Consider the following 12,320-nt stretch of genomic DNA (forward strand, 5'->3'; position numbering starts at 1 on the left):
GGATACTCAGCTTACTTTAAGAAACGAACCCTCGCTTCCAAACCTTGTAATTCACTTTCAATACCCCAGGAATGTTCTTCTTGCCTGGTGGGTATGCTTCAAAACTACATTGAACCAGACCCACTTAAAACGGCCTTTTTTCTGTCTTTTTTCTATTGATTACATTTAAATACAATGAATGAGTTCCTAGCTCATGCTTTCACTGCTCTTGATGCTCCCTTGAGCATTAGTGCAAGTACTTCAGTATGCATTTTTACTACAAGGTGGCCTTACTTGCCTTGCCTTTTTTCAGCTCACCTCTGTCTTGAAATTAGTTTTCACTAAGCAGTGCACTTTTAAATTTAATATTACAATGTGAGCAGTGCACCTCATCCGACTGGTTTAATGTTTAAAGTATACAAAGCTTTATTGCTTCACATGTTTTGCATGGATCTGAAGTTAAGACCAGGGCAATGAGGAACTCTATTTGTCAACTCAAGTAAGTATATGGGTAAAATTTTCCAGCTCTAATTGTTTCAGTTCCTGAGACAGAATTCCTACAGTATAGTGACTGGATGAGCCAACTGCTCTGGACTCCTAACCATGAGAGTAGAGATGATGGAGTACATGATAAAACAGCCTTCAGAGATTTGCAGGGTAACCCAAATCCTAAAGTGCATTTGTAAGGTGGATAGCAGTTGGCTACTGCAACCAGCTCAGGGATTCAGATACCAGAATCCACATTTGTGTACTGCTTATATTTTCAAGTTAAAACAAGGAAAAAACAAATGGAAGTAGACTTAATTCTCTTACATAGTTAGACCCTAGCGCTTTTATTTTAGCACTTGATGACCAGTATAGTGTCCCCCAGTTACCTTGTTACCAGTGCTGGGGCATTGATTCAGTAGTGAGTCAGTGAAAAGAGAGGAGCTATTTAATCTCCATTACTGCTGCCTATAAATGCTGTGTTCCTTAGAGGACTAACATCCAACTGCTTGTGATGCATAGCACTGCTTAATTTATGAGGCCTGACAGCAAGGCACTATGACTGCCAGTACTGTCTATGGCTCTTTGCAAAGAGCTTGGCAGTTTTGTCCCATCTTCTCTAATCTGTTATGGAGTGGGGGTTTTGTAGCCTGTGGTACACTTTTTTTTAAATTACTTTAGACTAAAAACTTCCTAACACAGACCATTGCATAATCAGAGTTAGCACTGATCTCCCACTTTAAATTGTTTTTCTGCCCATAAATAAAATTACTTAAATGGTTCAGCTTACTCTTTAGTGACACTAGGAAATACAAAAACATTTTAAGAAACAACTTTATGTGGCTTTAGCAAACTGTGCAGAATCATCCCAACAACATGATGAAGCAAAGAATGAATTCCCTCGAATCCTTCCAACCTTCAAACTGAAACAAATAGTAGGTTAATATATAGGATATTGCATAAATTTGTATTTGGTCTGTGGAAAGAAGGGTTTTTTTTCTTCTTATGACAATAGTTACCTTCAAAAATGTGTTCTCTAGTTACTTGAAACAGGATACTAATTTCAAGGTATTGGGAACTCTACAATAAGAAAGTGTACTCTGTAAATCATTCACTTAAAAAAAAATCCTTTAAATTAAGCAACTATGTGACAGTCACTTTTCTCTGATGGAAGAGCCATGAAAGGCATGCAGTTTAGAAGTTTGATATCTCAAATTAGCAAGCACTTAACTTGTTAATTTTAGCCAGATTTTTATTGAAATAATGTAATCTTTTCACTGGATATTTCATGAAGTGTTCTGTGAAAACGGGTATGTAAAGTATGGCGTAGAAATATTCTGTGTTGTCTTGGATATTTCTTAGTTAAAACCAAAGTTTTGATTTATTGTAATTTGTATTAATTACAGAATGGCAGTGGGCAACTTAAGTGTAGAAAGAAGTGGGAGGTATATGTGATCCACTTCAGACTGTCTGTGGTTTAACAACTCTCAATGTTAAGTTAGTGAAACTCAGAGGTTTGGGAGTCAGGGGAAGAGAGAAACCAAACTTTTGAAAGCAAATTCTGAACTAGAGGGGAAGTTTTCTTTAAAGTAATTCTTTCTTTAGAATTGCATCTTCTTCATGTAAATCCTTTTTCTGACTCGATTCTCAGTGATTCCCTTTCCTGAGTTGGGAAGAAGAGAAAGGAACTTATTAAGAGCAGGAATGGTTCTAGCTGGGAGTGCACAATTGCATAAGAGTGAGCAATCTGCACAGCACTGTTAGCTTGTGGCTGAGGTCTGGGGTGACTCTCCCCTGCCTCACAAACAAAGCATTTCTCTACTCTGGAAGAAAGGCTTTATTCTTCAACCCTTGTATCTGAAAGAACATGACAGTGTCCTTCTGTAGTCTGGAAATTGCTGCTTTGAAAGCCCTAGCAATTTCCTGCAACAAATGCTTAGCTCTATCACAGCAACTTCTATTTCTTGCTGCCTTTTGTTCTCCTTTTTACTATTGGAACAATACATCATGGGGGGTTATTTGTGTTGTTTAACCTGTTTGTCCTAGTCCTGGCTTTATTACAAAGGAAAGATGGTGCTGGGCAACATTCAGTGTCAAGATTTCTGTGACAAAATTAAATAAAAAGTAAAAGAAGTAGATAATTATTATCTATATTTAACTTTCCAAGTTATTTTAGTCTGGCCTATTTACAATTCCAAAAACCTGTTATAGCTGTTAGAACTGGAGATTTAGAGTTCAAAGCAATGCTTTTCTTCTGAGTGTTCTCCTAATTGCAACTTGGTTTTTTGAATCTAGGGCCAATTCATTTGGGGCAGACTGCTCTGTTTTCCTTTCCATTTTTTTATACCTATTCTCTCCTTCACTGGATTTTTCTTTTGGATTGTAAGTAGCAAGTGCTTTTCATGGCTCCCAGTGGAGCTAAGTACTAAAAGGTCCTAATTAAAGCCCATTTGATAGAGCTGAGTGACTTGTGTGTGGAAAGGCTATCTTCCCTCCTAATCTAGTCAGTATTCAGATTTTAGCTGTGCTTTATCCCAGAGGAAGCTTTTTCTAGTGTTGCTAATCCATGTATTGCAAGAAGGTACATTGTGCACATATATTTGGTCAAGTTTGATCTGTGGTATGCAACTGATATTCTGGAAAGGCTGGGGTGTAGGTAATGGGGCTGGTTTGCCTTCCTACTTTCATGGGACCAAACTCTTCTCAATCACTTTTTGGTACATGTAAATAACAGGTAGGAAATCACCATTTAATGAACAGCTGTTGCAAGTAATCTTATTTCTCATACTGCAACACTTCGGTTTTAATTGTCTCTGATATCCATCCATATTACCTCAGGTGTATTTGTTTGAAATGTATATTTGCTGTTTAGCCAGTGTCTGCATCTGATAGAGCTCTAAAGCTGCAGGTAATGCCCCTAAAATTCATCCTTTGAGCAGTATGTTTGTGTTGAAAAATAAACAGATGACACCTATTCCAAACGTGTTGTGAGTTTCTGAAATGAAGAAGTGTGGAAGCCCAGTGATTATTCTGAGACCATGTATTTTTGTCTCTATGCCTAAAAAAAGATTCCTTTTGACAACAAAATTATTGTCATATTTTATACAATATGCTGACTAGAATAACTTACTTCTGGGCCTTTGTAGAATTATAGTCCTTTGGGAATTTTCTGGGTAAATGTAGGTTTTTCTTATGATAAATCAAAGTACCAAGTATAAAATGTAAAGCTCAAGTACGTAGAGTGGATCTGTGACATTTCCTACAGGAACTGTAGATAATAAACCAATGACTGGATTAGTACTGTGAGACCCATAGTAAATACAGCATTTTCATGCATGACAGATAAAATCTTGTCTGTAGTATTTTGAATGCTATTTAAAAAAAAAACACATTTGTGTTCAGAAAGTTTAGAAGCAATAAAACACATTTCTACCTGTAATAATTTTTCAAGTGTGTTCAGAACTTGTAATGATATCATTTAAAAACATTCACAAATGTTGGTTGATGTTCTTACCACAAGATAGTTACTGTGGTACACAGGCCAAATTTTTCAAACTTTTCTGCAGAGGTATTAAAACAAGATGAGTACCCAAATTTTACGAGGCACTGAGAAGAATGGGAATGCAGTCCAAATGTTTTAAATCTTCCCAAATTCAGAAAAACAAACTACTTAATGTCCTGGACAGTGGAATTAGCACAGGGTCAAGCACTGTTGAGTCTCAGCTGCAGTAATTAAAAATGCTGTAACACTTGAATGTTGTAAATGTGTTTTTTTTGGTTAAAGAAAAAAAACTTACCAGCTCTGGTTCAAAGTAACTCGAGGATGGTTTATAGCCTCTTACCTTCAGATGTGTACAATGAGATTACCTTGGAGTTCTTCTACAGTGAGAGAGACAATAGCAAAAGTACAGCTTGCTGCAGGGAGAATAGGATCACATCTGTACTAATGTCACTTGTATGAAACACAGCCATTTTTTGGTGCCTACAAGAAATAAATAAAACTGGGGGCAGCACAAGTAGAATTGCTTCCATATGAAATTGTCTGGCACATCTATGCATGTATGTATACATATAGACATGTAGAGTGGCAAACATACTGTCCCCATCTCTCATGGGATGTTATATAGCAACACTATTGCTGAGGGTATAAGCTATCTGTAAACAAATTGTTGTTGAAGTTATAATTAACTTGATGCATGGTAACCTCTGGTTTTTTCATAATAGAAAAAAATTACTTCTGAGGGATAAGTGTATACAACACATACAGAAGAATATGGAAGAATAGGTAAATCAATTAAAAATACAGGTGGATATTTCACTGACTTAATGACTGAAAGGTGTGGTAGAAAAATATCTTTGCATAATTTGCAAGTGAATTAGAAGTAAACTTTCAGAATGTCACAAAGCAGACTGTTATCAATATGTATCAACATCCTCAAGCTACTCGTTGCCAATAAATGTCAGTAGAAATTTTTATGTTTTTTACAGCTTATCTGCAATTTGTAAGATGCTTTGTGCATGGCCCATTATTTTGAGTGAGAACAACTGTCAAATGAATGTATTTGTAATGTCAGGAGTTGCATTACAACGTGACCATGGGCTCAAGGCTCGATGCTGAACTGCTGCTAGCTTGATGTCTTTAACCAGAGTTTTACAAAAAGGGCCAGGTAACCTGCTACATGAATTACTTATTCTTTACCTTTTCTTTAAATTAATAATTTAACTTACATTTCTTATAGCCTCATTATCACTCCAGTTTTTCATTAACTGATCATTATAGCATTGCAGTTTATAGCTTTACAGGCAAGGAGGCTAAAAGTATGAATCAGTAGCTTGGAGTTACATAGCAAGAGCTCTGATTTGCAAGCAAGGTCTGTGGCAGTGTGGATTTTATGTCATTAGAAATCTTTTCATCTATCTTTCTTTATTTAAAGCAGAAGAAAAGATTTTAATTCTTTCTCAGAATGATTCATATCCTGTGGATTTTTCCTATTAGGCGATGAAGCTATGATATTAAGATTGAGTATATAAATAATTCTCATAATTCACGTAGAAGAAAGAGAAATAATTACCTCTGAACATTTCATTATGAATGGAATTCTGTCAAAAACTCTAAGAAGGGGACATTAATACAAATTAAGGTCTTAGGAACTCATATTTTAAATATTTAATCCTGTATTTTATTTAACTTTTACCAGACCAATAAGAATATTTTTTTAATCAGCAAAATTAATTCTATGCTGAAAAAACATTAACTATAAAATGTTAAATTCCTATAATGGACAAATACAAAATATTTCATTATCCCTGTCACTGCAGAGTGAACTTTTATGAGCTACCACCTCTGTAGGGTTGACCATAAACTTTGAGTCTTCAAATTTCATAAATATTTCCTTAGCTGAAGAATACGTCTCATTTAAAGTGATTCTGCAAAACAGTCTAAATCTGCTTGTTTTTTATATTACAATCAGGGTAGATTGAAAGATTAAATAAAGGTATATGCTTTCAAAAACTGTAGAACTAATGACATCTGCTGGGAAAAATGAAATGGCTGCATACATTTCTGGAGGTGCTTTTATTTTAGCTTGAATAGAAATCAAGTGGAAGGTTCAGTGCTGCTGCAGATTCCAGTTCACATTGATAAGGACAAGTCGATGTGATAATAATGTAGTGAGGAACCTTGTGCAGGCATTCATGCTTGTGAGTTGTTATTGCCATCAAGTCAAAATGTACTCTGGTTTTTGGAATTGCCTGGTTTAATCTTCAGGTCAAGGTCTATAGTTGCTATGCTAATTATTCCTGATTGTTGTAGCCCGAGCTGCTTTTTCTGCTTCAGAAATATTTCTGCAGTCATATAGAAGCCTCTGCTTGTACAGAAATTTGCAATCCTTAAGAGAAATAAAGAGAAATATTTTTGCTATTTACAAGAATATTTTTATCATAAGACACATCAAACAAGTCAAACTTAATGCTATCAATGATATAATTTACAAAATATACAGCTAAAACTGCTGAAATATATGTGGGATGCCTATAGAAGCCTGTGCTGTATTTTCTCAAGAATTATAGCTTCTAATAGTAGAACAGAAAATATGAAGGAGTTATCTCCCTCCTTATTTTATGCTTTCTGAGTCCACTAAAGTAAAAGGACTTTTGGCCTTGACACCAATGACATCCAGACAAAAGAAATGCTGCTTTAGATCTTTGAATTGTTTGGAGCAGCAAGATGGATAGAGATAGTTCATTATGATACAGCACCATTGGTACATTATTGTACTTTAAAATTACTTGTTAAATTGCAGTTAGCTCTTCAAAGAGTCAGCAACATTCTCCCATAATGAGCTAGACGGCTAAAAAACGTAGAGATGCAGAACCTTTTCAGTTCTCCCTGGGTTTTGTTGGAGTTTATGCACAGCCTCAGATGATGGCTGTGGACGTGGAGGTGAAGCAGTATCCATTGCAGTCAGCTGCAGGACACACAGGAAGGAGAGCAGGTTTAAAACCCCCATCCACATGCACTCTTCCCCAGCTCTACTTTTTAATGTGACCCACAGAATCCTATTTTCTCCACACATCAGTCCCAGACAGAGTGCCCAAGTTTGGAACATGTCAACCTCTTGCCTTCTGTTTACCAAAAGCATATTTTTATATTTAGAAGGCAATTTTGACTGAGGCAGAGTTATTCACTTGTATTTTTAAATTTGAACCTACATGTTACCTGAATCACTCTCATTTCTGTAAGGAAATCTTTACAATGGTTACTTACGAACGTGCTCTTAAAAGGAGCACGTGTAACTTTCAGAGGTACTGAGCAAAAGCCAGTCCTGAAGATTTATGGGTAACTTGTTCCTCTTTTTAATATGCTGAGGAGAAAATGCATGATTGCACTTCCATAATTCATGAATTAGCTGCAAGATTTTGCTACTGCCCATCTGCACGTTGTCTGCCTTCTGCAGATTTGCTCCCTGTTGAAAAGGAAGGGAAGTTACTGTAGTGTTTGAAGTTGCATGGGATCAAAGAGTCTGAAGTAGCTAGACCTAAGAATTTGTAGTTGCTGCCTGGAGAAAACACTCACATGTGCTGCAGTCTTTAAAGGTCAAGAAAAATTCTTGACAAATTTTGGCTTGTCCTGCTTGGTCCCCATAAGAAAGCACGAGTTGGAGGCAACCCTTACTTTTACCTGAGTTCTCTTAGCAGCATTGTTCTGCTTCTGAAAAGCTTGTAATAGTTTCTGTCTGAGGCCATCACTGTATTGGACCACCCTAAATGGCAGCTTTCAGAGCAACTATGATTTTTTTACTTTATTTATTCCTTTGTTTTGGAGTACTTATGCTCTAACATCTCATTATTTAGTGAAATAAAAATAAAATCCACATATTTTTTTGCTCAGTGCTTGTGATGTGGCACTTATTTACAAAAGGCCTCAAGTGCATGGTTACAGTAGGATAATTATAATTGACAGAGCTATTAACTCCCCTTCCTTTTAGTACTGCTTCATTGTGTGTCCCTACAACGTGGCACATGACTCTCCAAGCCCCAAAAGCATTCTTTTCCCACTGCATAAAATTCTGTACTTCCAATTTGATAGCACTGTGTGCAGTTCCCTTTGCTACATCAGAAGAATGTGTAAGGTAATGATAAAAGGTATGGATGAAAGCAATTGAAACAATAAAGGAGATGGAGCAACTGCTTTTCAATGAGAGACTATAAAAGTCAGGACTCTGATTTGTGGGAGGTGGACAAGGAACTGGATGCTAGAATTGGGATGCCTCACTGAACTGAGTAGGAGGTTGGTTTTAGAATACAAGGCAATAGTTTTCAGTCAGTGAAAAGCTCAGTTTTAATTCTGTAAATCTTGCCTTTCCATAATTACATTAGTGATTTTTTTTACCAGCTATGGGTATCTGGAACAAATTGCAAAGAGCTGGTCTTTTTCTCCCAGATGCTGTAAAACAGTGTGACTTCTGTGCTGGTTTTGATGGATTTTTAACATGAAAGTGCATGGCATTAGTAGGCATCCAGAATTCTGTCTAAATTCTGTAAAAATGTGACTTCTACTCTCACCTGTGAAAAAATTGAGATTAGTAGCTGAATTTATGCAATGTTTTGCTAAGAAAAGGTATATTAAAAAGCAAACATAACAACCGAACAACAAAAACTTTGTAATGCTAACAAAAGGACAACAGTGCTTTGATTTTAAAGGGAAAAAAAAAAAGTGTGATGAAAATACTTGCTAAGATCTTATTCTCAACCCGCATTTAGTTTCTGAGGTACCTCAGGAAGCTTCTTATTGATCATATTTTCTGACAGTGGGTCCAGACTTTGAGGAGTTTTCAGATAAATGCACAGCCTCAACAAAAATTATTATGTGGAAATCAATGTATTGTGTTGATGACCTATTCAGCTTCCAACTGGGAGTGGATATTTCACGCTGCCATACTGTTCAAAATTGTATTTGTGAACTATATCAGCAAATATTTTCCCATCTAGGAAGGAGCTATATACCTCCTCCTGCGATCATAGAAACAGTCTCCAAATCTTTGCATGAATTTAATGGCATATTCAGGAAGCACAGAAGTTACTGACAAGTTACTGACAAGTGCTTTTGCAGTGCTTAAGATAATCATAAAAGAAGAGGAAATTTTCCACCCCAAAACACTGTTGTCCTCACCCAAAAAGTCTTCTTACCTTAAGGGTGGTTAAACAAAGCCCTTTATTCTTTTCAGCATGGCTCTGGATGCTAATTGAGAGAAGTTACAGTGGTGTTAATCAATACGATTAACCTAGTGTTAGATTTTAAGAAAGGTGGCATGAAAAACAGATTTTTTTAAAGAACAAACTGCAATAGGTAAAGCTTTTGTAATCACCTGGCATTGTTTTCTGCCAATTTGCTTTTTTCTAGGTGTCTCTTAAATACATATATAAATGTTGAATAAACCAGGCAAGTGTTTTAAAGGTGGTAATAAACAAAATCCTGCTTTCAGGAACATTTGATTTCAATATAGTTTAGCAGATAGTATGTTCTTTGAGTTTTATGTAGAACACTGGAGCTCGTGTATCTTGCCTGATATGTTTGTTATAACATTCAACAGCTCAGCAGCTATGTTTATAGCTAAATGCAAAATAAGAGATTATTGTGAACTTTTCTTTTTTTTTTGTAATAAGCTCAGGAGAAAATAACATTTAAGTGTTTCATCAAAATATACTGAACTTATTACATTTTTAATATATATATAGCTTGGAATGTGACAGGAGGAATCTTAAAAGACTTTATTATTAGACCTCATGCAAAAGTATAATCTGTCTCAGGCTTTTTTCAGCCTATGGCTAAAGCATTTCCCTGGAAGCTTGGACATAATCAAATTCAACATGAGATCTCTACAAGGTCAAAGAGCTTAAGTATATTCAGGATAGCTTTATTTGTAATGCCTTCTGGTTTTCACATTTGCAGATGCAGCTTTTTCTGGTTAATCAGATAATGTCATAGAACACAGTGCTGTGCAAAATGAAGAAGAAATGGCTTTTAATTCTTTTTGTTTATTCTGTAGAAATACACACTGAGCTCTTCTCAGTTTAAATGTATCTTTTTATCCCTTGGCTGCTGCCGGACTTTGGCTGAACTGGAAAGTGTTTACCATTGGGACTGAAATTTTGCCACTTCAGAGCTATGGCACTGTGACACTTTTCTGTGTGGTTGGATAGTTAGGTTACTGCAAACATTTGTGCCTAAAATGTACACTGCTTGTCAAGAACTCCTGCACTAGCTTGGATTTAGTACAGCTTGTATCACTAGTGGCCAGGAGTATAATGATCAAATCAAAAAATAAAACTAAGAGAGCTTAATGCACTCCTTCCTTAAGTGCTGATGAGGCCCTCAGAACCCAGGTCAAGAAAAATGTTTAAAATTTGGGATGGATCCTTTGGAGTGCTGTGCAGATGTTACCCATAGGCATATGGTCTCTGGGGAGAAGTTGACTTCTCTCCATGTGGCAGAGAAAAGGCCAAGGGTGCCAAGATGCAGCCTGCAACTATGGGGAGAATGGTTCTGAAGCCAGTGAAGATCTGCTTTCCTAGTACATTTCACTGTGGTTACTGATTTATGCTTAGGGATATGGTGTTTTTAAAATTTTTTCAAAATGCAGTTTTGGGTAAAAATGGTGTCTTTTCACATATCTCCATTTTACTAGAAAAATCAAAGTGGCAAAAAAAAAAAAACAAACCCTCACTGAAAAGGATGGCAATATGCCAACATGGCACAGAGGGGAAAAACAAACTTAAAATCATTGGAAAGCCTTAGGACTAATTCCACCAAAGAACAGAATGTTGAAGACGTTCCAGATAAAATCTTGGAACAAATCATGATATTTTTGTTTTTAATATGCATAGTGAAGTAAAAATACAGACATACTTTCACATGCTACAAAGATTTACTTCAGCTCTAATTTAAACAATAACTGAATAGGACTAGGGAGCTTTATTCCTTTCCCTTAGAAACAATGGTATAATTTTGAAGTTATTAAAATGAGTGTCAGTGTTCGACAATGAAAAGAAATATTTGTAGCACTGCAAATCATGAGATTTGCTCTGAAGCTAATTGGACCTTTTGTTTATCATGTCAGTGTTCATTCTGTTATATGTCCCTTGCATATTGTTTTATTATCAGAAATGCAAGAGATGGCCAAGAACTATCTGAAACCAAAACCAAAGTAATCTGTAATAAGCAATCTGCCTGGTTCTGTATGTTGTGAAAATACTTTCTTTGTTGTTAACAGCTGTCAGGTTTTGCAGAAAGTAGAGTAGTTCAACATACCAGCACTAAGCAACACTTGGTATTTGAAATTAGAGAGATTATATGTAGAAATTAATGTTAATTTGAAATCTAATTGTATTTTTAAACCGTAGACATTAATCTCATGTTGCTTTGGGGAAAAAAATGTAAAATATATACATATAAATCTTAAACCTTGTTGAAAAGTGATGAAAGTTTGGACCTTTGGAATCCCTTGTTTATGGGAGAAACAGGACTGATGCACTAAAACTCTGCATTTATGTTTTTTCAGAAATTAGACTTTTATTGCCAAATAGGAACATGACTTTTCTTTCCCTCCAACCAAGCATCTGGCAAGTATTGAAGTATCAAACCAAACTGACTTAGCAGTTTTGTTTTCAAGAAATATTAGAATGAAGCTGCAAGTGTCCTTGTTGCTAATTTTGAATGGCAAAGAGCAGATTTGAAGCTACTCTTCAGAAACCTGCAGAGTCTACATCTTTCATTGATGTTTAAGTTGTTTTTTTGTGGGAAAAGCTGAAACATATCTTTGTGTCTGATAGGTTTGTCTTACTGACTCCCCGCTGGTGGTAGCAGTGGGCAAGGGCTGTTCTGGCTGTGGCATTTTGCTGCTCAATCTGGTTCAGCACTGCTGACACCTCAGTGTTTAAACCTGCAGTAGGTCAGGTTCTGTTCAGGTTTCTGCTCAGGTTCTCTGAGCAGAAATAGTTATGTATGAGAAAGGAGAGATGTGTGTTTTTGTATATATGCACACACACACACATATATATATACTTATATATATATATGAAAGAAGGAACAGTTTCTGTGTGTCATCTCAGGAAAGGCAGATGAATATGCAAAACCCCCAACCTAGCAAAGGAAAGAAAAAATCCTCCCAATATATAGAAGCAAGCCAAAAAGGCACCCCCCCAAAAAAAAAACCACACGATCACTGTACAGGCCCACTCCAACATTTCCAGGGAGTGATTTTATAGAAATCTTATTGCTGGAGTTAACTACACAGTGTGCTGTGTTCACTTCTTTAAAATACTTGATTTTCTGCTCATCTTTAAGGAACTGTAAA

Source organism: Calypte anna, chromosome 4, assembly GCF_003957555.1.
Source record: "Calypte anna isolate BGI_N300 chromosome 4, bCalAnn1_v1.p, whole genome shotgun sequence".
NCBI lineage: Eukaryota > Metazoa > Chordata > Aves > Apodiformes > Trochilidae > Calypte > Calypte anna.